This window comes from Dipodomys ordii, unplaced genomic scaffold, assembly GCF_000151885.1.
Source record: "Dipodomys ordii isolate 6190 unplaced genomic scaffold, Dord_2.0 Scaffold126, whole genome shotgun sequence".
Lineage (NCBI taxonomy): Eukaryota > Metazoa > Chordata > Mammalia > Rodentia > Heteromyidae > Dipodomys > Dipodomys ordii.
The window spans coordinates 1243845-1269846 of NW_012267342.1; positions in this window are offsets into that span (position 1 = coordinate 1243845).

Here is a 26002-nt window from a genome sequence, read left to right on the forward strand (position 1 = left end):
CAAGGATTGGCTAACTTCTCCACCTTTGTTTATTTATCTTTTTTATGGTCTTAAAATAAAAAAGGTTTTCCCAAGAAATAAGAATGAGAGAAATAGCTCCTCAAAAACAGGTTTTCTCTAATTATTTATGGCCAAGCCAGTGAAAGGATGGTCAAAGCTAGTTTTTTGTTAACCTCACCTTGTTACATCCAATTTAAAAACAAAGATTTGCTGTAATTAGTTATATTTTGTTTCTTTCTATTATGTATGAAACCACCAAAAGATCATTTAAATTTCCCATCTAGCAGAAAATTAACTTAATACCTATATGTAATGCTATATGATAAATGCATACCATCATGAAATTTTGTCATAAATCTGAACAATTACATTTAAATATGGAAATAATGTTTCACATGTCTAGAATACTGTTTCTCTTATCTATACATTGCTCAATAAAACTTTCATTGTTTTTGAAGGCTAAGGAATTAAACTTGGGGCCTAAAATCTTTATATACAAGGATATCTGGGATGATGAAATTTATTGACTAAATAGCCCAAATCCTGGTTGAAACTCTGTATCACTTAGTAGTTAAGAGACTATTGAAAAGACATGGAGGTTTCCTTTTGCTCCAGATGCCCAGCATTTTCATGGGATGATTTGTGTTTTGTAGACTTCTATGGATTAAAAACTATTTCTTTGAAATTGTGTAAAAAATCTTATCTTCAGTGAAAGTTAAATAATAATAAGTGTAACTATGATTGGTACCATAATAGGGACCAAAACAAATATGCATATTCTAGCTAAATGTATACATGTATATATGTGTGTATATTATGCATATTGGTGCATATATTTATGTGTCCATGTAAGTGTGTGGATTACACGGCTAAATATGGTTCCACCTTACTCTAAAGTGTGACTGTATTCAGTAATTGATATGCTCAAGCTCTTCCATCCCCTTTTGATTGCATTATAAACTAAGATAGAAGGAACTGTCACTTCTGTCACTAAGCATTCATGGTTTTGAGGAACTCTGATTTCACCAAATGGAAGATATTGCATAACTCAGCCTAAAACAAACCCTAAGGTGTATGTCAGAAAAAGGCAGAGAAAATAGCTTAACCTTCATGACTCAGTTCTTAGTATGGGGACAAACAGACTCCATTGAAGTTGGGAATCTCATGGAAGACAGGGACATCATTCTGGAAGTGAGAAAATGAAGCAAAGTTTCACTCCTCCCAGGGAGACCATCCAAGAATATCAAAGTAGAGCTATATTTTCATTTTTCCTGTTACAGCACAGACCCGTTGTTTGGCTACCAAATTACAGGTTGCGTCTGGTTCTCACATAGTTCTGCTTTTCATGTCCTAAGCAGGAAGAGTAATAACAGGCTACTCCTTTTACTTGTGGGATTTAGGTACTCTTCATCATAGAATGGGTCACTTTTCTAAGAAAACCTGCCAGTTTAAAGGCTGGAGGTGTATGCCATTCATGTGGGAATGGAAAACCCATAAAAATGAGAGGTTTTTGGCTGGAGAGAGTGGGTTCTAGTTACTTGTTCCCAGATTTAAATGACATGTTTATGAGTCATACCCTTATTATCTAATCCTAACAGCATCATCCAAAGATCACTATCATTTAAATGACTACTCAGAGAAGGCTCTCCGGGAAATTTTACCAAGAGAATTATACAGATCCATTCAGTTATGGAACATCACTCAGACACAATTTTTATTCATTTTTAAATACTCTATTGATAATCTATAAAAGATAATTAAACAAAGTATAAAAAATATTGTCCAAATGTATAATATCTGATATTCTGGGCAGGAGACTAGTTAACTCTAATATACCACATATTGAAGGAAAACACTACACATTTATATTACCCATTAACGTTTGAATCAATCAACATTCATACAAGTAACTTATCCCTTCACTCTCTAATGAGGCTTTTCTCAGGCATCAGTGAGAAATATAAAACTGAATGATCACACTTAGTGGGATAACGTTTTGCAGAAATCCCAAATTCAGAAAGGAAACTAACAACTGAGATGATAGGAGGAAGATCTTAAATAGAAATGTCTTATCAGCCTGACCTAACCCGTAGCAATACTGGGGAACAGTACAAGCCAACATGGGAAAGAACCTTGGAATTTTGACTCATCAGAGAATTTCTAAAGAACTCTTCTTGGCAGACAAGACTTATTTTAAGGACATCTGGGTTTCTTCAAATTAAATTAATTTATCCTTTTTTTCTCTTATTAAAAAAGAGAAGAAAAAAAGCATTTCTTTACACTTGAGTCATTTATTTTGTCCAAAATTGAAAAAATTAAAACATCATCATTTGTATACCCTTTATACTTGTGGAATAAGAAGCTATTATTATGTTTTATTGGAAAAGGAAATGGAAGAACATTGAGTCCAAGTTATATCTTCTAAGGGAAGTGGAGAACTTGGCAGCACTGTATATTCTCAGGAATCACAACCACAATAGAAGTAGCCAACTGCACCAGAGAGCTCTCACTTTTCAGTTCTTAAGACAGGTCCTGACTTTCATTAGGATGGCTGATTCATACCAATATCCTGACCAAATCTCCCAAAGAGATTTTTTTTTTAATATTATTAACTAGATATCCAATAGAGATAGCTTGAGAATTTTCTAAATTTAAGTTCTGTTTTCCTTTCTTCTTTAAGCCATTTCTCTCTTCTCCCACTATAAGGTCAAAAGATATCCCATTTCATTGTCAACAGTCTGCTAATACATATCCTCACTATGTATCCAGTTTCATTGTTCACACATTCTTTATTCCACAAAAATTAGGACATAACACAACTCATTCATGTGCTTCATCATGTTATAACAAGGATGGCCTTCCCTCCAGATTCCTGTACCACATTTTTTTTTTTGGAGAGGTGATTGAACTCTGGGGCTGGGTGCTGTCCCTGCGCTCTTCAGCTCAAGGTGAGTGCTCTACCGCTTGAGCCAGAGAACCACTTCCGGTTTGCTACTGGTTTATTGGAGATAAGTGTCTCACAGAGTTTCCTGCCCAGGCTGGCTTTGAACTGTGATCCTGAGCTCTCAGCCTCCTGAATAGCTAGGATTACATGCGTGAGCCACCGGCACCACGTTCCCTGTACCACATTCTTCATTTCCATTTTAGACCTAATCAGAATGACCTTTCCATCCATATTTCTATCAACATTTTAATCAGACATCTGGGTATTATCTTACAAATCTGAGGCTTTCTGTACTACTCTTTTCTCTTTGGAGCCCTTAATAGTTCATGACAATAAAGGCTTTTTCTAGCATGTACATCTACCTGCTTCCAATGTTCCTTTCATATGTTAGGCATTTGGATGCAGCCCATTGGTACTTCTTGTCTTGGTTTTTCTTTTGTCAAAGGGCACAAATTCTAATAAAGAGGATGTATCCTCACAATCTAATCATCTATCAAAAGCATCACTTTCTAATCTTGTTGCCTAGGAAGTAAGGTTTTTAGTATATAATCTTGGTTTGTGAGTGGTACACCAACACTTGGCTCTTAGAATTAATATAGTGTTTTTTTGTTGTTGTTTAATCCTCACTTTGACTCTTCTCTATATGACTATAATTGTCCCATTGGCATAAAATATCAACCTTTGTCTTACGTCTATCATGCTATCACATACTCTGCCAAAGTATTCTTGGGCTTCTGATTTTAAAAAGGAAATACAAATTCATCCTGATCAAGAGGAAACCAGCTGATATTATTTAGGCTACTAGACGCATGAATCATTTCACCTCAAACACTGCCTGGCTCATAAGTAATCAAAGTTTCTTACACAAAGGAAGATGTAATGATGTTGAAAAGCAAAAACTGACTTAAGAAAATTGTTGTTATTATGAAAAGGAAGAACTTCATATTATAAAACCTGAATACCCTGGTTTGAGTAACATAACTAAAACCTCAGGAAAATAGAAATCCAAAGTGGGACAGTAATTGTTTTCACTTCTTTTTAAAATGTCTTATATACACAGTCTTTCTTAAGGTGAAAGCTAATATTTCTTGGCTTATTGGAAGGAGAGTAAGGTTACATACTTACTCACCAATTTTTAAAATATGCTATCTTTTCTTTTATTTTTTCCTGCATTTTGTAAATAAGTTGACCTGATGGCTTCAAGGTGACTATATTACATAGTCTGAGGTAAACACCAGACAAAGCTTAGTGACCTTCTATAGGAATAAGTCAATTCCCTAAGCTTGGTGCTTTGTAATTCAACCATCTTCTTGAGCAGTGTCCCTCTATTTAATGAACAACAATGAAATTTAGAAGCTAAAGCTTTTTATTTTTTTGTTCCTGGTCCAGTAGATTGAATTAGGGGCCTGGGAGGTGTTTTTGAGCTCCTTTTTTTCAACGCCATCACTCTACCCATTTGAGCCACAGCTCTACTTCCAGCTTTTTCTGTGGTTATTTAGAGATGAAGGTCTTATGGACTTTCTTGCCAAGGCTAGCTTCTCTTTCATTTTTTTTTCAATTTTCAATTTTAATTTTTTCAAATTACCTTTAGGTAGTTGTACAAAGAAGGTGTCTTTTAACAAAACAGTTTATGAATATACTGCATCTTGATTAATGCCACTCCTTTCAACATTGTCACCCATTCCTCCCTCCTCTATTTAACCCCTTTTCTTACTCTTGTTAATTTTGTACTATACACATCACATTATTGCCTGCATTCTTCCAACTTCTCTTTATTCCTCTATCCCTTAGCCTTACCCCACCCCTTATAAGTACCCAACTTCCTTGTGTTTATTTTGCTGAACTTTGACTTTGCCTTTCTAAGGAGTTATGCTATTTTAGTCCTCCCTTGAATCTACCATATTTCAGTTAATACATTTATATACCCTTGCATATCACCCAATGTATTTACTTTAGAAGCCAAAATTAAAAATCTACAGTAATAGCAAACAACAGTGAGACCTAAGTTAATGGTCTTTCTTTCTCATGACCACCTCTAGAGTGTATTCTAACTCATCACACATCTGGCTTGTATGAATCCTTTGCTGAAAAGAACCTGTGAAGATTCTGTGTATATAATTAGTAACCTGCCCTAATATCACATGTTTGGGTTGGAGAATCTCCTTGTGGTCATATCTGTGATAGACATATGAACAATGGGTTCTCATTCAGAACTTCTGGTTATTTCTCTCAGTGTTAGAAAATAATGTTTCAGTGAGGATAGTAAACTGAAGTTCTGAGCTATGATGACTGGAAAACATCAAAGACAATTAAGGAAGTTCTTTCTTTGTGTCTGGAAAATCGCATTAACTTCGTAAGAAATCCCTCAGCCTACAGCTTGACCCTCCCTATCTGTTCACTCTTCAGGAACTTGTTTTTGTCAGGCCCTATGTGAGATCCTGGCACCACTTTTCAGCACCCTCCTCCCTATAATCTCTTGAAAACTGAAGTCCAAAATCTCCTGAGAGTATATAAGGATGTCTATAATTCGTTTCAGCTTGTTGTTCCAATACAGTTTTCTCATGTTTTTATAAGACATACTCCTCTCAAATTACAGTATCCTGGATGCTCTATGAACATACTATGCACACTCCTATCCCTATGGTTTTTGAATTTGCAATTATCTGAACTTGTACTCTTTGCCACTCACATCTTTATGGCTTTCTTCTTCTATTTGAATTATAAGCCCCTTGCAGGTAGATTTGTACACTATTGCAAATAGTGCCTACCACAGAGTAGATGATCAAAGCATTTACATTCTGAAAATAATCCATGAAATAGTCTTAAGAACAAGCTGTTAATTCAGTGCTTCCTAAAGCTTTACCTGTTTCATCAAGGAACCAACTAACTCATCTTCAGAAAGGAAATCTCCTGTCTTACTGGAAGAATTTTGACCAAATGCTATTCCCTTTATGGAATTACAGCATAAAACAAATTATAAAAAGAAAATATGGACAAAACATAATTTAGAATATAATCTGGAAATTAACACCCCTTGTGCCCTATACCTCCCAGTGCAGATAAAGGTTTTTTTTTGGGGGGTCCGGTCGTGGGGCCTGAACTCTGGGCCTAGGCGCTGTCCCTCAGCTCTTCAGCTCAAGGCTAGCGCTCTACCACTTGAGCCATAGTGTGCACTTCTGGCTTTTTTCTTTTTGCTTATGTGGTGCTGAGGAATCGAACTCAGGGCCTCAGGCATGCAAGGCAAGTGCTCTACCACTGAGCTACCTTCCCAGCCCAAAGGTATTTTTTATGTGCAACTTATTTATTTAGTCTTACAGTGTATTTATTCCCAGAGTTCTGATAGCTATAAGAAAATGGAGACACAGAATAAATTTTATAACCAGAGAGTACCACAAATGTGTGTTTATGTCTTCTTAAATATTGTAATAGCTGGGTACTGGTGGCTCACACCTGTAATCCTACCTACTTAGGAGGCTGAGATCTGAGGATCACAGCTCAAAGCCAGCCTGAGCAGGAAAGGCCATAAAACCCTTATCTCCAATAAACCACTATAAAACCAGAAGTGGCACTGTGGCTCAGCAGAAGACCTGAGGGATAGTTCTAGGCCCACAGTTCAAGCCCCATGACTGTCAAAAAAATTTTTTTTAAATGTTAACAGTAATCCTCTTGCCCAAAACAAGGCATTTTACTTTACCAGGTTATTAGTAAACACGTGTTTTTCTTTTTTTTAAGGAATGTGTAGTTAAATTGTTTAAAAGCTAAAGGAAATATAGTTCTATACATAGAGGAATTAAAAATAAATATATAACCATAGGACCCTTGTCAATTACAAACAAGTATTTCTGATTAAGAAAAAATAATTAGCATTTAAAAAATCATAAAGCTAATTAAAAATGGCAGCTTAGTCATCTAAGCAAACAATTGCTTACGTGAGTATCTACTATCAACTACAGTAGTCTGATAATATGATAAAGATGACTTTTAGATGTCCTTGTTTTGACTGTGTTTTTAAAAAGTCCTCAAAGCTGTAGAGTCCTCACATGCTCTTTCATACCATGCTCCATTGACTTACTTTCTGAAGTCAGCTAAATTTTTATGGATGTATTGTTACAACCATACAAACTTTTATTTAGAAACTCATTAGTGATTAAGTTAATCAATTTTCAGTTATTCAAGCTTTGAAAGTTTGGAGACTCAAAAGTCCTTGAAAATGAAACAAAGGAATTTGTAGATAGATGTAAGATTTTTTTTATGTCCTGTGAAGCATGAATTTAGCAACTAGATACATGTGAAACCTATTTTGATCCATCATAATGGACAAAAATATAAAAATTATATTTGAATATATATTTTTTAATTTATTGATCTCTATGGTCTCAATTTTTTCTTTTTTCTGTGTTTTGAGATTTCAAAATAGAATATATAATTGCATTTTTAATATAAATTTTTTATTCTAAAGATACTGGACAGAGGAGTTAACAGTTACATGAGTAAGGTAATGGGTACATTTCCTATCGTTTGGCCTTCCACCGTTTGGCCCTACCATCCTGTCCCTCCCCACCTCTCCAACTCCTTCCTCCCCTCCCTTCCCCGGAAGTAATAAAGTTTGTTTTCAACATAGTGTCTTCTACATCTCATTGCTACAGTGGGTCAACCTGTATCCTTATTTCAGCATTTTGTTATTTCGCTTCTACTCCCCAAATTAGAAAAATGTATATATAAGATGCAGGGCACTGGAATCAAATACAGTGAAAACAGGGGTTATATCATGGGGATGGAACATACAAAAGAAACAAAAAATAAATGAATAAATAACATAGTACATTATAAGTACATTAAAAACAACAGCAAGCTGGGCGCCAGTGGCTCACGCCTGTAATCCTAATTACTCAGGAGGCTGAGATCTGAGAATCACGATTCAAAGCCAGCCAGGGCAGGAAAGTCCGTGAGACTCTTATCTCCAATAAAGCACTAGAAAACCGGAAGTGGCGCTGTGCTCAAGCAGTAGAGGGCTTTGCCTTGAGCTGAAGAGCTGAGGGACAGCACCCAAACCCAGAGTTCAAGCCCCACGACCAACAAATAAATAAATAAATAATATAAAATATAAAAATAAAATCATTGCAGATGCAGTTGGACTGGCAGATACAGACTACAATCTCAAAATCTACTTGACTTCATTCAGATAAGGCTGTTCATAATTATGAACCAGACCTAGATTTCCAGGAAATGTAGAGCAGGGTATAAGCAAAGTGGACTATTTTTTTTTAACTCAAAGCTTATAAGCTCTTGCCCTATCCTATCTGTGTTAAATGGGCTGGCTGGCTACTAGGGAGGTAAGGCCAGCAACAAGACTTTTAATATGTCAGGGAGTTCTGGATGACTGTATTTTGCTGAATGATGAAGTGGCAACTGCTGGAAATAATAATAGGCCTTAAAATAGCAAAAATTCCTGAATGACTGTATCAGGGAGTGACCAATTTTTATCATGTGTGGATGTCGATTTAGAACATGGATATTCCCTTGAGAAAGAAATAAGATAGTACACTTATTTTCAAGTGATTCAAAGTAGGATTTGAAAGAAAGAGAGAGAAGGAAAGAAAAGAAAGAAAGGAAGGAAGGAAGGAAGGAAGGAAGGAAGGAAAGAAGGAAGGAAGCAAAGGAAAGAAAGAGAAGGAAGAAAGGAAGGAAGGAAGGAAGGATCAGCTAAAGAGCATAGTCAAATGTCAAAAAGCCAAATTGCAGGAGATGCATTGTGTAAGTTGTTCTACACATTTAATGAGAGTAGTACAGCATTTTTGTGTGAGTTTGAAATCTTCAGGTGGCATAAATATAAAATTAAGAAAACAATTTTTATGTATAAAATCCAACATGAAGTTATGGAAATCTGAAATAAAGGAGCATATTATTAGTAACATGTAGAGTAAAATCAAAATGGCAATTTATTATATATTTAGAATTATAAATATCTGAATACTGTCCTGTCACTAGCAACTATTTCATAATTCTTTGATACGTTGGGTTTCTGAGGGAATATGTATCTGCTGCATATGTAGCTGGGCATTCTAGATCTATCAATATGTATGAGCCTTGAACAAGATCCACAAGAAGCAATAATGAATCAAATACCCATCATCATATTTATTCTTCTACTAAGATTTCTCTTATAAAATATGCTTATTTTCTTTTTCTATTTTACATGATATTTTAGTTGGATTGTTGATAAACATATTGAGACTTTTATCATATGCCATGTTGTATTAAATAAATATCAAACCAGATGTTTATTTATTTATGTTTATTAAAGATGATTTGAATGTTTGTTATCTAGTAAGAGACTGCATTATCAACAATAAAATTAGACCAGTTAGATTTGTATAGATTGTTATTAAATTTAACAGTCGAAACCTTCCATTTATGATATCATAATTTTGTATTTTATAGCAATTAAACAAATTTAATAGTACATGAAAAATAGTGTCCATGTAGACTCTTTAGTTTTGGTCATACACAAATCTCATTTGTTACTGGTCTCTCAAATCTTTTAATATAGACATGTATGTGCAACAAGAAAATGAGGGAAGTATTGAAGACCAGTGAAAAATATTCATGTTTGCTTGTGATTCTTTCTTCTTGTAAGATTCAGATTCCTACTTTATTATCATATTTTAAGTGTTGTACTATTTTAGTTTGCTTTTGAAGGAAAAAGTTTTATTAACACCAATAATTTTTCAGTTTTATTAACTGTCTTTAGTTTTCATCATTTGAATTAGTTTAATAGTTTAATTTACCTCCAGTAAATTTAAAGAGATATTTCTTCTATTGTTCTGAAGGAAGGTAAAAACTGAATCTTAGTTGAATTCTCTTTTAAAAAACTGTTTTATTTTGTCTTTAAAAAAATTGTGAGGTAATGAAATATTTAAATAACTGATATTTGGCAGAAACACTTATTCCCCCAGTATTCCTTGCCAAAACAAAAGAAGAAAGATCCAAATATCAAACTATATTTGTGAGATTATATGCATGATTTTCTACATGGCTTCCTCCAAAAAATAATAAAATAAAATAGAAAGGAAACTAAGCAACACAAAATAATTAATGGAAATCCAGAAGGTTCTTTGGAAAGTGATATAACTGTCCTCAACTAATGACAAAAAAAATTGAAAATCACAAAGGATAGTTCAGGAAACTAGCTTGTTCTGACAGACAAAAAAATCAGATAACCAAATTATTTTTGTAGTCTCAATATGTGTTAAATTTTTAAGAGACATACAAAAGTTAGGACACCATGACCCATAACTTGTGATTAATGAAATAAAATTAAATGCTTTAAAAGTTTTCTTCTCTAGTGTGGGTCAAGGAGAACTAGGTCAGCAATAACATGTATCCACTGCTCCTCGTTTTATGAAAGGAAATGCTCTATTGAGAAAAGAAGTAATTACTATCTATACAGGTTTCATTTTGTAAATATCCAATTGGCAAATAAACATTTACCTGCTTACCCAAGATTTTCCTTACAAAATTGAAGGAGGAACTCACTTCACTACAGCGCCTCCATTTAATTGTTGCATTCAAAATTTATTAAAGAAAGAAAACAAAAACATTTGTGAACCATGGGGACTGGTGGTAATTCAGGTATGGTGAAACCAGGAGGCTCTGCTGATTCCAGATGGAGTGGGTATATTCCCATGGCACCTATTACTTGCCAAATGTTTCCTAAAGCAAACGCATGACCTAAAAGAGTTTTGCAAGTGTGGGGTCTCAAGGAAAAAAAAAAGAAAAAAATACACACTTGCAAAAAAAATTTCTGTTCTTATTTAAAAGTCATTTCTTAATTCCTAACCATAAGTTGTTTTTAAAAACACACACACTTTTAATATTTTTCAGCTGTCATGCCCACTTTAGTGAGTCTACATGTGTGGGTACTTCATAAAATCTCAGTGGTGGTGGCAGATGTCCTCTTTGAAATATTTCCTCTGCTGCTGGGGGTGGGGGGGAGTGTCACATTGGTGCCATGAACACCATTCCTCCTGAAGGCTCTGATTTGGGACAGCCTCTCCAGAGCAAAAGCAGCATTTCTTGATGTCACTCAAGCCAGTGGTACAAAAAGCAGAGAAACATATGACTATGTCAAGATGTAAAAAGGAATTTTAAATAATAACATATTTATGAGGCTCTTTACAACAGCAAAAAATAAACTGCTGGAGGAAAAAAAAAGCAATAATGATCAAAATTAAGACTTGCCTATGGAATAATAACAAAAGTATACCTGCTCTTTCAACAGACTAGATAGTATGTATGTTGAAGCTACACCCACTCAATGCAGACTGACATAGTTGTTGAGCTATCCTTTCCTTACACTCCTCTGACAACTTCACTCAATGGGACACATTTTAGCACCTAATTGCATAGCAACATCTTTTATCCTCTAATTGTTTAGAGGTTTAGTGATTTAGGAGATTTTATCTATTTTGAATTATTCTGTGCTACTGACACATGGTGCTATATTTTTAATTGACTATTTACTTATTCAATGTGTATTAGTAAGCACCTAATATGAATGAGGATTTTAAAGTTGTCTCTGCCCCTTATCTCCAAGTAGCATATATATTTCTACTAGAGGAAGATATTAAGCCTATAATTACAGAAATATGAGGACAATTAAAACCAACAATGAGTGTAGGATGATGCTACAAGAGGCCCTATTTGGAGCTGATGTAAATGGGAAATGGGATGAAGCAATGTTTTCCAAGCTATTGATGACTCCTTTCAGTTCTAACAAGTCGGTAAAAATTACCTAGGAAAGAGTAAATAACAATATATTGGGAAGATTATAAGTGAGGGCTAGTTTTAAGAACTAAGATAAAACTACTGTGGTAAGTAAATAATAAATACCAGGGTAAAGGTAGACAATAATGAAAGACTTAGCAGAAGCCTGATAATGTATATCCTTAGGGCTCATGATGGGAAACTTTGAACTTTCATGCTGCATAAATTTTGGAATCACTCAAGATTTTGAGCTAGGGAACAAGTTGGTCAGATTTTATTTTAAAGAAGACCATACTGGCTGTAAGTCAAAAATGGATTACAGAGAATAAGTACAATGAAAAGACCAGGGAGAAAATTATGCTGTTAATACAGTTTTTTTTAATTGTAAAATCATGATAGCAATAAGAAAGAATGAACTGGAAATGCTTAAGAGATATTAGTAATATTATGTTTAAGGCTTTGTGATGGTTTTGATATGGAACTTGATAAGACAAGGATTAAAAACTAATGTGTAAACTTCTAGCTTCTATGACTTAGTAGGTGATGCTACCATTTACCAAAACAAACAAGTAATGAGGATATTAAGACTAGATTGCAGAAGTGCAGCAGTCAGTATTTTTCTTCAGAAATGAAACTGCAACTGCCCCTGAGTTGTCTGAATGGTAGCTGAATAGCAGCAGTTCTAAACTCAGAAGATAAATTTGTTTGGAGTAGGCAGATTGGAATAACCAACCTACAATATACATTTGGAAAATGGTACTGAAGACTTCCCAGATGGATTAAAGAAGTAGAATGAAGAAAAGGAGGCACAGGAAAAGAGTCATAAATAATTCAACACAAAATGAGAAACAAATTAAGAAAAGATAAGATAAAAAGAGTGTAATGACTCAAAAGCACTAATAAATGAGAATAACATTAGTTAACAGGTAATGTCCTAGGCAAGCCAGGACATAGGGTTGCCCTACTCATGGCCTCAAGTAAAGTGATGAGTTCATGGGGCACTTTTTCTGTATTTATTAAATGAAGGAATTAATAAAAAAAAGACAGTCATTAACAAATAATAATTTTACTTTGTCATGAGTTGACATTTTATGACTGATCACTTTAGGGTTTCAAATGGAAAAAACAATAAAACAGAAAGATTCTCTAAAGATTATTAAGAAAAGATAAAATAATCCATATGGTAGATTTTTTAAAACTTTTTTTAGAATACAACCTAAGGAACTCATGTTCTGAGTTCATAACAATAGAGTAATTTTCACTGCAGAAATATGTCTCAGAACTGACCAGATTTCCCAACCATGAAGAAAGGTCTAATTAATGCTGTGTCAACATCATGACAAACTCTGTATCAATGTTACCCATGTCCAAATTAAATGTTACAAAAGACTGTGAATTCCACAGAGGTATTGAATTGAATATACAAGGTACTGTGCTTTGTATCTGATGGACTTAAAGAAGGAAAGAAATTATGAAATATTTTTAATTGAGTGGGAAAATGGAGGTTATTCCGATAGAACAATATGCATGTAATAAAAGAACATACTAACCAATAAAACATATATATTGGGGGGGGGACAAATAAAAAAAAAACAAAAAAACCATATATATCATAAAATCTTTCATGAAGAATGTCAGTTGTATTTCGATGACTAAAATTTAATAATCATTAAAGCCATTCTTTATTCATGTACTATGCAAAGACTGAAATTGTCAAAACATAAGAAAGTGAAGAGAATTTAAATAAAAAAATATTGTCTTACGGCTAATATCATTGTTGCCATTAATAATTACTCAACAATGTCAACTAAATGATGTGTAAGTTTTCATGCCTTAAATAAAATGAGCATATAAATATATGTTAACTATGTAAATGCTTTAGCAATATATGATAACCTTTTTTTCAGGAAACAGTTTATGGACCGCAGAAGTTCTCTATTTCATAGTTTAATCATTGCTATTTAGTTTTAAGTACAGTCTTAAGTCTTTCACCCATCTGGTAAAGAAATTTTATATGTAATACTCAAGGCTTTGAAATTCAATTATATTTCAGTGTCTTTCTTAACTCCTCTTTTATATCTATAACTATGAGCAAGGAGATTTTAAAAAGTAAATCTATTTCCACTTCTACCTATACTTCAAAATATGTAATATTAAGCCTCCATGGAATGCTCAAACTCAGAAAGATTTTTCCCCTGGGCTTCACAGGATGTATTTTACAGTACTTTATAGCAGAGGAACCAATACTTTTATGGTTCACCAGAGCTTTGGATGGGTAGGAGACCACCAAGAAATGGGATAAATTTCAGTGCTGTGGGTGTTACTAGAATGGATTTGCTAAACCTACAAATTTCCTCTTCAGGTTACTGTAACTCAAGGTGACATATATGTAATATGTTTGTGCTGATGATGCAATTGTAACATATTATTAGTCTCAGGAGAAATTTAAAGTATACCTGTACCTAAACATTTCTGAAAGTATTAGTGAAAATAGTATTCCCAATATAAAAGATCATGTTGTTACTTTCTAGAGAGACTGTAACTTAAAATCAAGTAGAGAAAAAATGTCTTCCCTAATAGTCTATCTTTAAGAATACCATTTCAAGAAGATGGCGGAAAGCTGGGGACTAAACAAGCTCTCACGTAGAAACAAGTTTTAGTGTTCCAGTGAAAAGTCCAAAGCTAGAGAGTTACAACAAGTGTGCCATCATAGAGAGTTTGGCCAGAGAGGAAAAAATTAAGAAGCTTGGTTAAGGAGACTGATTTGAGCACTCATCGGTGTCCCTGGCCACAGTGGCCTGCTGCAGCCACCATATGAACAGAGAGAGGACAAAGGCAGCAAAGGAGGTGTGGAGTGGATTCTACTCACCACCAGCAAGAACTGACAAGGAGCAGAAATCTTCATCTTGCTGACCATAGACAGCCACAGACATTGGACGGCCTGGAAACTAAGCTAAAGGCATGAGAACCCCATGACATTCTCACTCTTTCTCATAGAGCAGCAGTGGGAAGGCATCAGGAAGCCCCTCCCCTACCATTGGAGAAGAACTCTATCTTTGATACTGACAAAGATGGGCAAAAGCAACTAGGCCATAACTCAGGCCTTGGAAGAAGACAATAGGAGCTATTCAACAGGTCAAAAGAACCTGACCTGTGAGGCTCAGCTCCACCCAGGGAAAAGTTGCCAGAGGACATTCCACCCATGGAGGACTGATTTTCTGCACTGGGTAAGCAGAGCCAGAGGCTGCCACACCCCACTGCAGCACATGCAGCAGACCTGAAAAGTAAAAGAAAAACAATTGGACACTCAATACACATAAATCTTGAGAATGGCTCCAGGCTGGGATGTGGGAGGGTCTCCAGAGCTAGTCCCTCAGGGAAAAGCTACTGATTGCTGACAGGCCTCAACCCTATGTACAACCTATCTCCATCACAGTAACTCTTAGCTAGAGGAAACAGCCATCTCCCTCCTTTGTGATACTCAAAGCAGATCACTCTCCCATTGAAGGAGCCTGGGAGGAGGGTCGTATAGTCCCTAGTAAGTCAGAGCGTCATTCTGCTTGTTCAAACAAAGTGATTTAAGAAACCACTCAAGCCACAGGAAAACCAAATACCAAAAGCAAACCAGAAATTCCACCAAGAGACACAAGATTCCCCCCACCAAAAAAAAAAATTGAAGAACTCATTTTTCTACCTAATATTTTTTTAATTAATTGTTTTCTTTTTTATCATTTTATGTTAGTTTTATTTTAATTCTCTTTTTAGTCTTTTCCCTTTTGGTCCTTTGTTTTATTTTGTTTTGTTTTTGCTTTATTTAATTGCTGTTCTGTTCATCCCCAGATATATACCTGTCTGTTACTAGACCTTATCCATCATTGTGTGCATACTTTATTCAGATATAAATTATTCAATTCACAAGCTCTCAGCCTTAACTCCTTTAATTATAGCATTATTCCATTATATTTATATAATTTTAAATGTCTCATTTTTAAATTTTTATTTTTCCTTTTTCTGTATCTCTTATTTCCTTCTATCTTTTTCCTCTCTGCATTTAGAACTTGGTTATATTCCCTCTCTCCCTTTCCTTCCCCATTTTCCTCTAATCTTATTTTATCCTCACAATTTTTCCTAAACGTATTAATTTCTGGTTGGCTGACTCATTCTTTGATCTTAGTCAATTGATCTTAGTTGTTGTTGAACTACGTTGTATCTGTTGAACTAGATTGTATCTGTACTCACTTTGACTGTGTCAATCTGTACAATTACAAGGCTCTGCTTGATGCTTGCCTTAAAAGAGTGTTCTAGCATGGGATTGGCTTTGTTTTCATACCCAAATGGGCAGAACAAGCCAGAGAAACACAAGAAAAATGGCAAGTCCAGATATCTCATTTCCCACTCATGATAATCAGGCAACAGAGCAGCTAATGAATAATCAAGAGGAGAGTTCCAAAATGCTCTACAAACATTAATGATAAACAAGATGAATGAAAAAATTGAAAGCCTGAAAACGACTTTGTGTGAGCAGGAGAGGGAAAGGAGTGACCCTGATGCGTCTGACCAAAGTATAGGAATTTTGTTAGTGTGATGAGGCTAATCAAAGATTTCTTGAGGAATTGTGTGAGTGGCATTAAAATAAAGAAAGATTAAAAGAAGCATTTCATGGACTCCACAAACAGAAAGCTTGAAGAATCCATGGAGACTGCAAAGGGAATGCTAAATGCAGACCAACAGATGGAAAGGGAGTCCAAAGAAATCCTAATCAATCAACTAAGTGATTTGAGAAATAACACTACAAACCAAATTAAGGAGGTAAAGAAGTCCATACTAGATCTAAAACAAAGCAACAACAAAGAATATGAAGCCATCAAAGCCAATCAATTAGAAGGAAAGGAAATAAAAAACAAAGTAGAAAGTTTTGACAGTAGGTTAGACCATGTAGAAGATTGAATCTCAGGGATTCAATACAGCCTAGATACTATAGAGAAAGAACATAAAAGTATTCAAGACAAATCCAAGAAATATGATAGACCTATTCTAAATTTAGAAGACACCTTCTGAAAGCCTAATCTAAGGCTAATGGGTGTAGAGGAGGACCTAGAGACAAATGAAAGATCTAGGAACTTTATTTTAAAAAAAGCTAGACCCATTCAAGCCAGGTGCCAGTGGCTCATTCCTATAATCCTAGCTACTCGGGAGGCTGAGATCTGAGGATTACAGTTCAAAGCCAGCCAGGGCAGGAAAGTCCATGAGACTCTTATCTCCAATAAACCACTAGAAAACCAGAAGTGGCACTGTGGCTCAAACAGTAAAGTTCAAGAACAGCACCCAAGCCCCCAAGTTCAAACCCCAGGACCTTCCAAAAAAATGCTAGACCCATTCAGATACAAGAAGCCATTAGAACCCCAACTAGAGCAGACCAGAACAGGACATCCCACTGTCATATTGTAATCTGCACAGGATCAATTGAGACCAAAGAAAGGATCCTTAAAGCTGTGAAAGAGAAAGATCTATAACCTATAAAGGGAAACCAATCAGAATAATTTCAGATTTCTCAGCAGACACAATGAAAGCAAGACAAGCCTGGAATGATGTATACCACACCCTAAAGACAAAAAATAATCTACCAAGAATACTGTACCCAGGTAAACTCTCCTTTAAAACAGTAGAACAAATGAAAAGCTTCACCGGGTGTCAGTGGCTCATGCCTGTAATCCTAGCTACTCAGGAGGCTGAGATCTGAGGATCGCAGTACAAAGCCAGCCAGTGCAGGAAAGTCCATGAGACTCTTTCCACTAGAAAACTGGAAGTGGTGCTGTGGTTCAAGTGGTAGTGTGCTCACCTTGAGCTGAAGAGTGCAGGTACAGCGCCCAAGCCCAGAGTTCAAGCCCCACAACTGACAGAAGATAAAGAAATCTTCCACAACAGAGAAAAATTTAAACAATATATCTCCACCAAATTAGCCCTACAAAACATGGTTAAAGATGTCCTACACATCGAAAAAACAACAAGAGCACAATAAATGCCAAGGAACAGATCCCAAACACAGAATCCAAGAAGAACTCAATTGGCACAGCACTGAATAAGGTGGATACATGGCAGGAACTACCAAACACCTCTCAGTCCTAACTCTGAATATTAATGGACTTAACTTTCCAATTAAGTGATGTCGATGGTTGGTTGGATCAAAAAGTCAGATCCTCCTTTCTGCTGCCTTCAAGAGACATACCTTGCCCACAAAAACTAACATATTCTGAAAGTGAAAGGCTGGAATAAACTCTGCCAAGCAAATGGCCTCCATAAACAGGCCAGAAATGCAATCCTAGTATGAAATAAAATAGACTTCAAATTAAAATTAGCATGGAATGATAAAGAAGGTCATTACATACTAATTAAGGTATCTCTTCTTCTGGAGGATATTACAATTCTAAATATCTATTCACCAAATAACAGAGCACACAAATTTACCCAAGAAACACTACTTTCCCTCAAATCACACATAGATCCAAAGACATTAATCCCCACTGGATTGATCAACCCGGCAAAAACTCAACAGGAAAACCTCAGACCTAAATAACTGCATAGATCAACTAGAATTAACAGACATCTACAGAATATTTCACCCAGCAGCATCAGAATACCCATTCTTCTCAGCAGTACATGAACATTCTCCAAAATGGACCACATTTTAGGTCACAAAACAAATTTGTCCAAATCCAGAAATAATGTAATTATGCCCTGCATTCTCTCAGACAACAAGGAAATAAAAAAATTAGAATTCAACACCCAAAGCCAACAAAGAAAATCCTATAAAACATGGAGCTGAAAAACACACTGTTGAAAAAACAGTGGATCATGGAAGAGACTAGAACGGAAATTCTAAATCCTAATTTAGAGGAAATAGCTTTAGATATTTTCTATTAAGAATAATGCTGTCTGTAGGTTGGTTTTGCACAGCCTTTATTATATTGAGGAATGTTCCATGGATTCCTGGTTTCTCCAGAGCTTTCATCATAAAAGGGTGTTAGATCTTATCAAATACATTTTCTGCATCTATTGACATAAGCATGTGGTTCTTATCCTTTCTCTTGTTGATGTGATGAATTATATTGATTGATTTGTGTATATTGAACCAACTTTGCATCCCTGAAATAAATTCTGATTGATCATGGTGTATGATCTTTTTGATGAGTTGTTAAATTCAATTGGCCAAAATTTTGTTGAGAAGTTTTGCATAGATGTTCATTAAAGAACTGGGTCAATAGTTCCCTTTTTTTTTTATGAGTCCCTGCCTGGTTTTGGGATGACGGTTATGATGGCTTCATAGAAAGAACTTGGTAGTGAACTTTCACTTTCTATTTCATTGAAGAATTGGAGGAGTATTGGTGTGAGTTCTGCTTTGAAAGCCTTGTAGAATTCAGCTGTAAATCCATTCGGTCCTGGGTTTTTCTTGGGTAGGAAGTCACTTACTGCTATTTCTATTTCTATGCTTGATTTAGTTTGCGCATGTCAATATTTTCTAGAAATTTGTCCATTTCTTCCAGATTCTCAAACTTATTAGCATAAAGGTTTGAGAAGTATTCTTTTATAATGATCTGAATCTTTGTTGTTTTGTGGTGATGTTTCCATTCTAATCTCTGAATTTGTTTGTGGGAGTGTGTTCTCTTCTTTTTCTGATACCATTTGCTAAGGAACTGTCAATTTGTTTATTTTTTCAAAGAAACAACTCTGTTTTGTTGATTCTTTCTATGATTTTTTTTGGACTCTAATTCATTTAATTCTGATTTAATTTTAATTATTCATTTCCATCTACTGGATTGGAGTTTAGCTTGTTCTCTTTTTCAAGGAGCTTCAGGTGCCTCATTAAATTGTTGATTTCAGATCTCTCCAATGTGTTGATACAGGAACTCAGTCATACATTTGCCTGTGAGTACTGCCTTTGCTGTGTCCTAGAGGGGTGGGTAATTTGTGTGTTCATTTTTGTGAAATATCATGAACATTTTCTCTAAATTCAGGAATGAGACAAGGATGTCCACTCTCTCCACTTCTCTTCAATTTCGTATTAGAATGCCAAACTAGAGCAATAAAACAAGATGTAAACATAAAGGGATCCAAATAGGGAAAGATGAAGTAAAACACTCTCTCTTTGCTAATGACATGATCTTGTATTTAAAAAAAAAACCATTGACTCCAGTTCTAAGTTACTGGAAGTAATCAAAATTTGACAAAGTAGCAGGGTATAAAATTAATCCTCAAAAATCAATGGCTTTTCTGTATGACAATAACTAAAAGAGCACAGCTGAAATCAGGAAAGCAATTCCTTTTGTAATAGCCCCACCAAAAAAAAAATAAACTACCACTGAGTTAACATAATTAAACAAGTGAAAAGCCTGTAAGATGAAAACTTTAAAAACCTGAAAATGGAAATTAAAGCAGGGCTGGGGAAGTGGAAAAATATCCCATGCTCCTGGATTGGGAGAATTAACCTCATGAAAATGACAATACTGCCAAAGGCTATTTTCAAGTTCAATGTGCTACCCATCAATATCCCAACCTCATTCTTCAAGAAGTAGAAGAAGCACCCCAAAAATTCATATGAAACAATAAAGGATCTCGAATAGCTAAAATAATCCTTAGCAGAAAGAACAGTGCTGAAGGAATATAGATACCAAATTCCAAACACAACTACAAAGCCACAGTAATCTAAAAAGTTTGGCACTGGCACAAGAACAGACCTGAGGACCAATGGAATATGACTGAATACCCAGAAATAAACCCACAGACCTATAGGGAGCTAAAAAAATAGAATGAAAGAAAGACAGTGTCTTCAGTAAATGGTGCTGAAAAAAGTTTAACACCTGTAGAAAATTACAACTAGATCCTTATATATCACTCTGCACCAGAATCATATCTAAATGGATCAAAGATGTCAAAGTCAAAGCACATACCTTGAAAACATTACAGGAAGGAATAGGAGAAACTTTATGACTCTTTAGCACAGGCAGAAATTTTTTTAATAAAGACCAAGAGACACAAGTCAAAGAAAGTTGGACAAATGGGATTACATGAAACTGCAGAGCTTCTGCATGGCAAAGGACATAGTAAGATCAATACAAAGCCCATAGGTTGGTAGAAGATCTTCACTAGCCATAAAACAGACAAGGGTCTCATATCTAAAATATACTTAGAACTCAAAAAATTAAATCCTCCCTAAACAAATTCTCAAAGAAACAACCACCCAATTAATATGTGGGCTAAAGACTTGAAGAGAGATTTCCCAGAAGATGAAATAAGAGTAGCCAATAGACACATGAAGAAATGCTCAACTTCTGTAGCCATAGAAGAAATGCAAATCAAAACACTGAAATTCCACCTGACCCAAGTTAGAATGGCTATAATCAAGAAATCTAATAACAACGGATGCTAGAGGGGATCTGGCCAAAAGAGAACCCTAATGCATTGTTGGTGGGAATGTAACTTTTTCAACCACTCTGAAAAACAGTATGGAGGTTCCTCAAAAGACTACATATAGAGCTCCTCTATGACCCAGCAATTCCACTTTTTGCCAAGTGATCACAAAAAAAGGCCATACTAAAGCTGTCAGCACAACTATGTTTATCATAGCCTTATTCACCATAGGTAAGAAAGGGAACCAACTCAGATGCCCCTCAGTAGATGAATGGATCAAGAAAATGTGATACACACACACACACACACACACACACACAATGGAATTCTATGCCTCAATCAGAAAGAATTACACCATCCTATTTGTTAGAAAATGGAAAGACTTGGAAAAAATTATAAGTGAAGTAAGCCATGACCAAAGAAACATAGGTCCCATGGTTTCCCTTATCTGCAATAACTAGTATATGTCTAGGACAAGCAGAAAAGTCAAAAGTCATGTACATATGATTATAGAAGATGATGTTAAGTGAAATGAATCCCAAGATAGGGACACAAGAGGTTTTTGTTTTGTTTTGTTTTGTTTTTTCTTACTTGCTGTTGTTTTTAATGAACTTATAATGTTTGGCCCTGAATCAAGGCCAGCAGTTTGCTGAAGCTGTTGGTTTCAAGCAGGAGCCGAACCTAAAGAGTGTCTTTCTTGGTCTTTTTGCCATTTCAGAACTTTGGAAATATAATGGTCAGTTCATTAGAAAGAAACATTGGTAAAACAAAAATGAACTTATAATGTACTATGTCATTTTTTTGTTTCTTTTGTATGTTCTACCCCTATGTATAACCCCTGTTTTCACTGTATTTGATTCTGATGCCCTGCATCTTGTAATAAAAAATTTTAAAAAATTGCTTAAGAAAAGATACTGGTTGACCCACTTAAGCAATGAGAATATAAGACACTATGTTGAAAATGAACTGTACAACTTCTGGTGTGTGGTAGGAAGGAGATGGAGAGGTGTGGAGGGAAGGGATGGTAGGAAACAAAGAATGTGGTAACAGTGCTCAATAGGAAATGTACTCATTACCTTATTCATGTAACTATAACCTCTCTGTATAGTATTTTTACAGTACAATATATATGTATATTAAAAATAAAAGAAAAAATACCATTCATTTGGGCACCTCTATGTTCTCAAAGAGGAAAATTTCTTATAAATATATTAAGAATATGAGGAATTTTTGGAAACAATGATGGAATAATATGATAATAATGAAAACTGACTATTACTGATGGTAAAAACAAGGAAAATGACAGATAACTTTTTAAATCCTTAGTTTTTGCATGTCAAATGGTAAGTAGCAATTTTATATGTAATCTAATCTCTTAAAAAGCACAAAAATAAAGCAAGTTCAAAATTAAACTTGAATACAGGTAACTTTAATAGTAAATGATAAAGTAGGAATGAGAGATTCAAGAACATTTAACCTAGTCTATTTTCCATATTTTTTTTAATTAAAATTGACCTTGGGGCTGGGAAGGTAGCTCAGTGGTAGAGTGCTTTCCTCTCAAGCATGAGGCCCTGTGTTTGATTCCTTAGCACAACATAAACAGAAAAAGTCAGAACTGGTGTTGTGGCTCAAGTGGTAGTGCTAAGGGACAGCGCCCAGGCCCTGAGTTCAAGCCCCAGGACTGGGGGAGGGGGGGGGGGAAGTGTCCTCAAGCTTATCTTGCTAGTACACATGTTTAGTTACAGGACAAATTAGGAGAGAGCAACCTTGAGGATAGCCTAGACTACATAAGATTTCCTGCCACCCTGAGCTAAATAGTGAGAACTTGTCTCCTTCAACAATATCTCTCAGTGCTCAGTGAATTTTTAACTCAACATTTCCAAATTCTATTCCTGAGATTTTCCCTTAATAGGTTCAGACGTACTAGTAAAACCCTTAACACCTCTCTAATAAAGTCTTTTGAAAAGAAGTCTTGGATTTCCAGCCATATAAATATTCCTGACCAACTGAGGCCCTGGATGAGGCCAGCAGGAATATGACTAGGAAAGTAAAGATAGCTCCCACATGATTAGACGCAAGAAGTGAGGTCCATCTCAGCTCTGAGTTTGGTACTTTGCATACAGTAACAATTTGTTTTCCCTGATCTTTACTATTTATTATTTTAATAATGTGTAAGCTTGCATTTTCATTTACAGTTCAACAAACTATGAGGAATCACACCTTGATCTGACAAATAGTATGGTGTTATTTGAACACTTTAGGCTTTGAGAGAGAAGAGTGAAGGGCAGCAGTTGATATTCTACTTTTGTGGTAAAGTGTGGAAAGATCATAATTTGTTAGGTGAAATAAATGAAAATTTCCTATAGTAGTCAACCTTAAGTAATTAGAAAACATACAATTTGCATATGAAATGATGTGGACTGTGATACTTAACTAGTAATCTTACTTATAAATTCATTTCCCCTTGCATTGCTCTCGAGCAGTTAGCATTCATAAATACATCCAAAACTACTTTGCCAGTTGCTTTCTAGGCAGGTTTTAAAATGAAACCCTGAGACCAGTAAAGGGAGAAATCAAGTTGTCCACCTTAATCTTCTCACTATTTCAGGTGGCAATTCTGCTACAGTGCTCTCTTCATGTTTTTCTTCCTTTTACACTGTGATTTCACCTCCTGCTGAGTGGTCTTGATTCCTAGGCTCTGCTAAAACCCCTCTCACCATTTGCTCTCCAGCCATAAGAGTGATAAAGCAAAAGTGAAGCCGTATGAACTGGTACAGGATCCTTGTTTGGCTTTTCTGCTCTTCTAACACTTCTGTTTCCTATGTACAAATACAAATCACCAAGAATAACTCTGTTCCTATTTTTAGTCTTGACTGCTCATAAAGTTATTTCAGAACTTTACTTATTTGAAAATAAGGTACTATGGTGCTAAGCTAAGGACCAAAGGATCTGAATAGACCTCTCTATAAACATATATATATATATATATATATATTTGTATATATACAGTTTTCATATCTATATATCTATATACATACCTATATACAGTTTTCATATAAACATTAGGTGTTGAGTAAAGAATGGAATCAAGGAGGATGCTTGGTTTTACTTTGAGCAGCTGCAAAGATAATACCATTACTTATGGATATGCAGTTGATCACTGAAGAAACTCTTTGGAATTAAAAATCAACTTATAGATAGGATAAAAATGTTTGATGTCTTTCTGCATCGTTCAGTATAAGAAATAACAATAGCATTTTCTATAGGAAGTCTTTTAATAAAGAAATTATCGAAAAGATAAAGTAATATATGAACTGCTTCAAATATCATACCATAATTATATCAAAAGACCCTAGGTTATTCATTTTTTTTTGGTTGGTCGTGGGGCTTGAACTCTGGGTTTGGGCCCTATCCCTCAGCTCTTCAGCTCAAGGCGAGCACTCTACTACTTGAGCCACAGCACCACTTCTGATTTTCTGATGGTTATTAGAGATAAGAGTCTCACAGACTTTCCTGCCCGGACTGGCTTTGAACACAATACTCAGATCTCAGCCTACTGAGTAGTAGGATTACAGGCGTGAGCCATCAGGGCCCGGCTAGGTTACTCAATTTTGGGGGGGGGGATAGTTTGGTCGTGGGGCCTGAACTCTGGGCCTGGGCGCTGTCCCTCAGCTCTTCAGCTCAAGGCTAGCACTCTACCACTTGAGCCACAGCGCCACTTCAGGCTTTTTTTTCTTTTTGCTTATGTGGTGCTGAGGAATCAAACCCAGGGCCTCATGCATGCAAGGCAAGTGCTCTACCACTGAGCCACCTTCCCAGGCCCAGGGTTACTCAATTTTACATACAATTTTTATGTATAATTTAAAGCAAATCTAATTTTTTTTTTGTCCATCATGGGATTTGAACTCTGGGCCTGAACGCTGTCCCTCAGCTCTTGAGCTCAAAGCTAGTGCTCTACCACTTAAGCTACAGCGCCACTTTCGGTTTTCTGGTGGTTTATTGGAGATAAGAGTTTCGCTGACTTTCATTCCCGGGCTGAATTTTAACCGCAATCCTCAGATCTCAGCCTCCTGAGTAGCTAGGGTTACAGGCGTGAGCCACCAGCGCCCTGAAGCAAATCTAATTTTTAAAAAGTAATTAAAATGTCCAGTTTAGTACTATTCATTGTTAAATCAAATTCTTGAGCTGTCACATAGGCATATGGAGATAAAAAGGAACATCCAACCTCCTTCTTCATCTTTGTTTCTAGTTCTCCTTTTCATGTTCCAGAATCATATGAATGGTTACACACTAGTTCTACCATAAGTATCCTATATGGGACATATAAAATTTATTGAATTTTTTTAAATTTGAAACTGTACTCAGAGTAAAATAACTTACTGATTGTTTAAGCTTACTAAAAGGATTTTACCAGATTCAGGAATGGCAAACTAGGTGAGGATCTTGCAGGAAAATACTGAAGCAACTCTCCCTTGTGCTGAGCTTTAAGAATAATGGGAAGTCTGATTACTCAACAGCCCTTAGCAGTATCTTGAGAAACTGCCCTCTGTCATGTCTTTCTTTAGGATATAATCAACTGAGGCCTCATCTCAGCTAAATTTTATCAGAATGAAAACATGTGGAAAAAAATCTATTGGTCTCTGAAAAGGATTCTAGTATCTAAAATAAATATTGCAAAGCCATCAGTGCCTAATCGAAACATATGAAAGAAGCATTTGCTTTGGCTTTATGATTTTAGCCTTCTTTCCTTGTTTATTTTCTTAAATAGTTACCAGTGCTTTCTATATCAGTTATTCTAGTCATTTAAGAATGAGAACTACTAATAAATAGTGTTACTTACTATATTTCCTTAAAAGCATATATGAAGTTTATTCTGATACTGTCTTT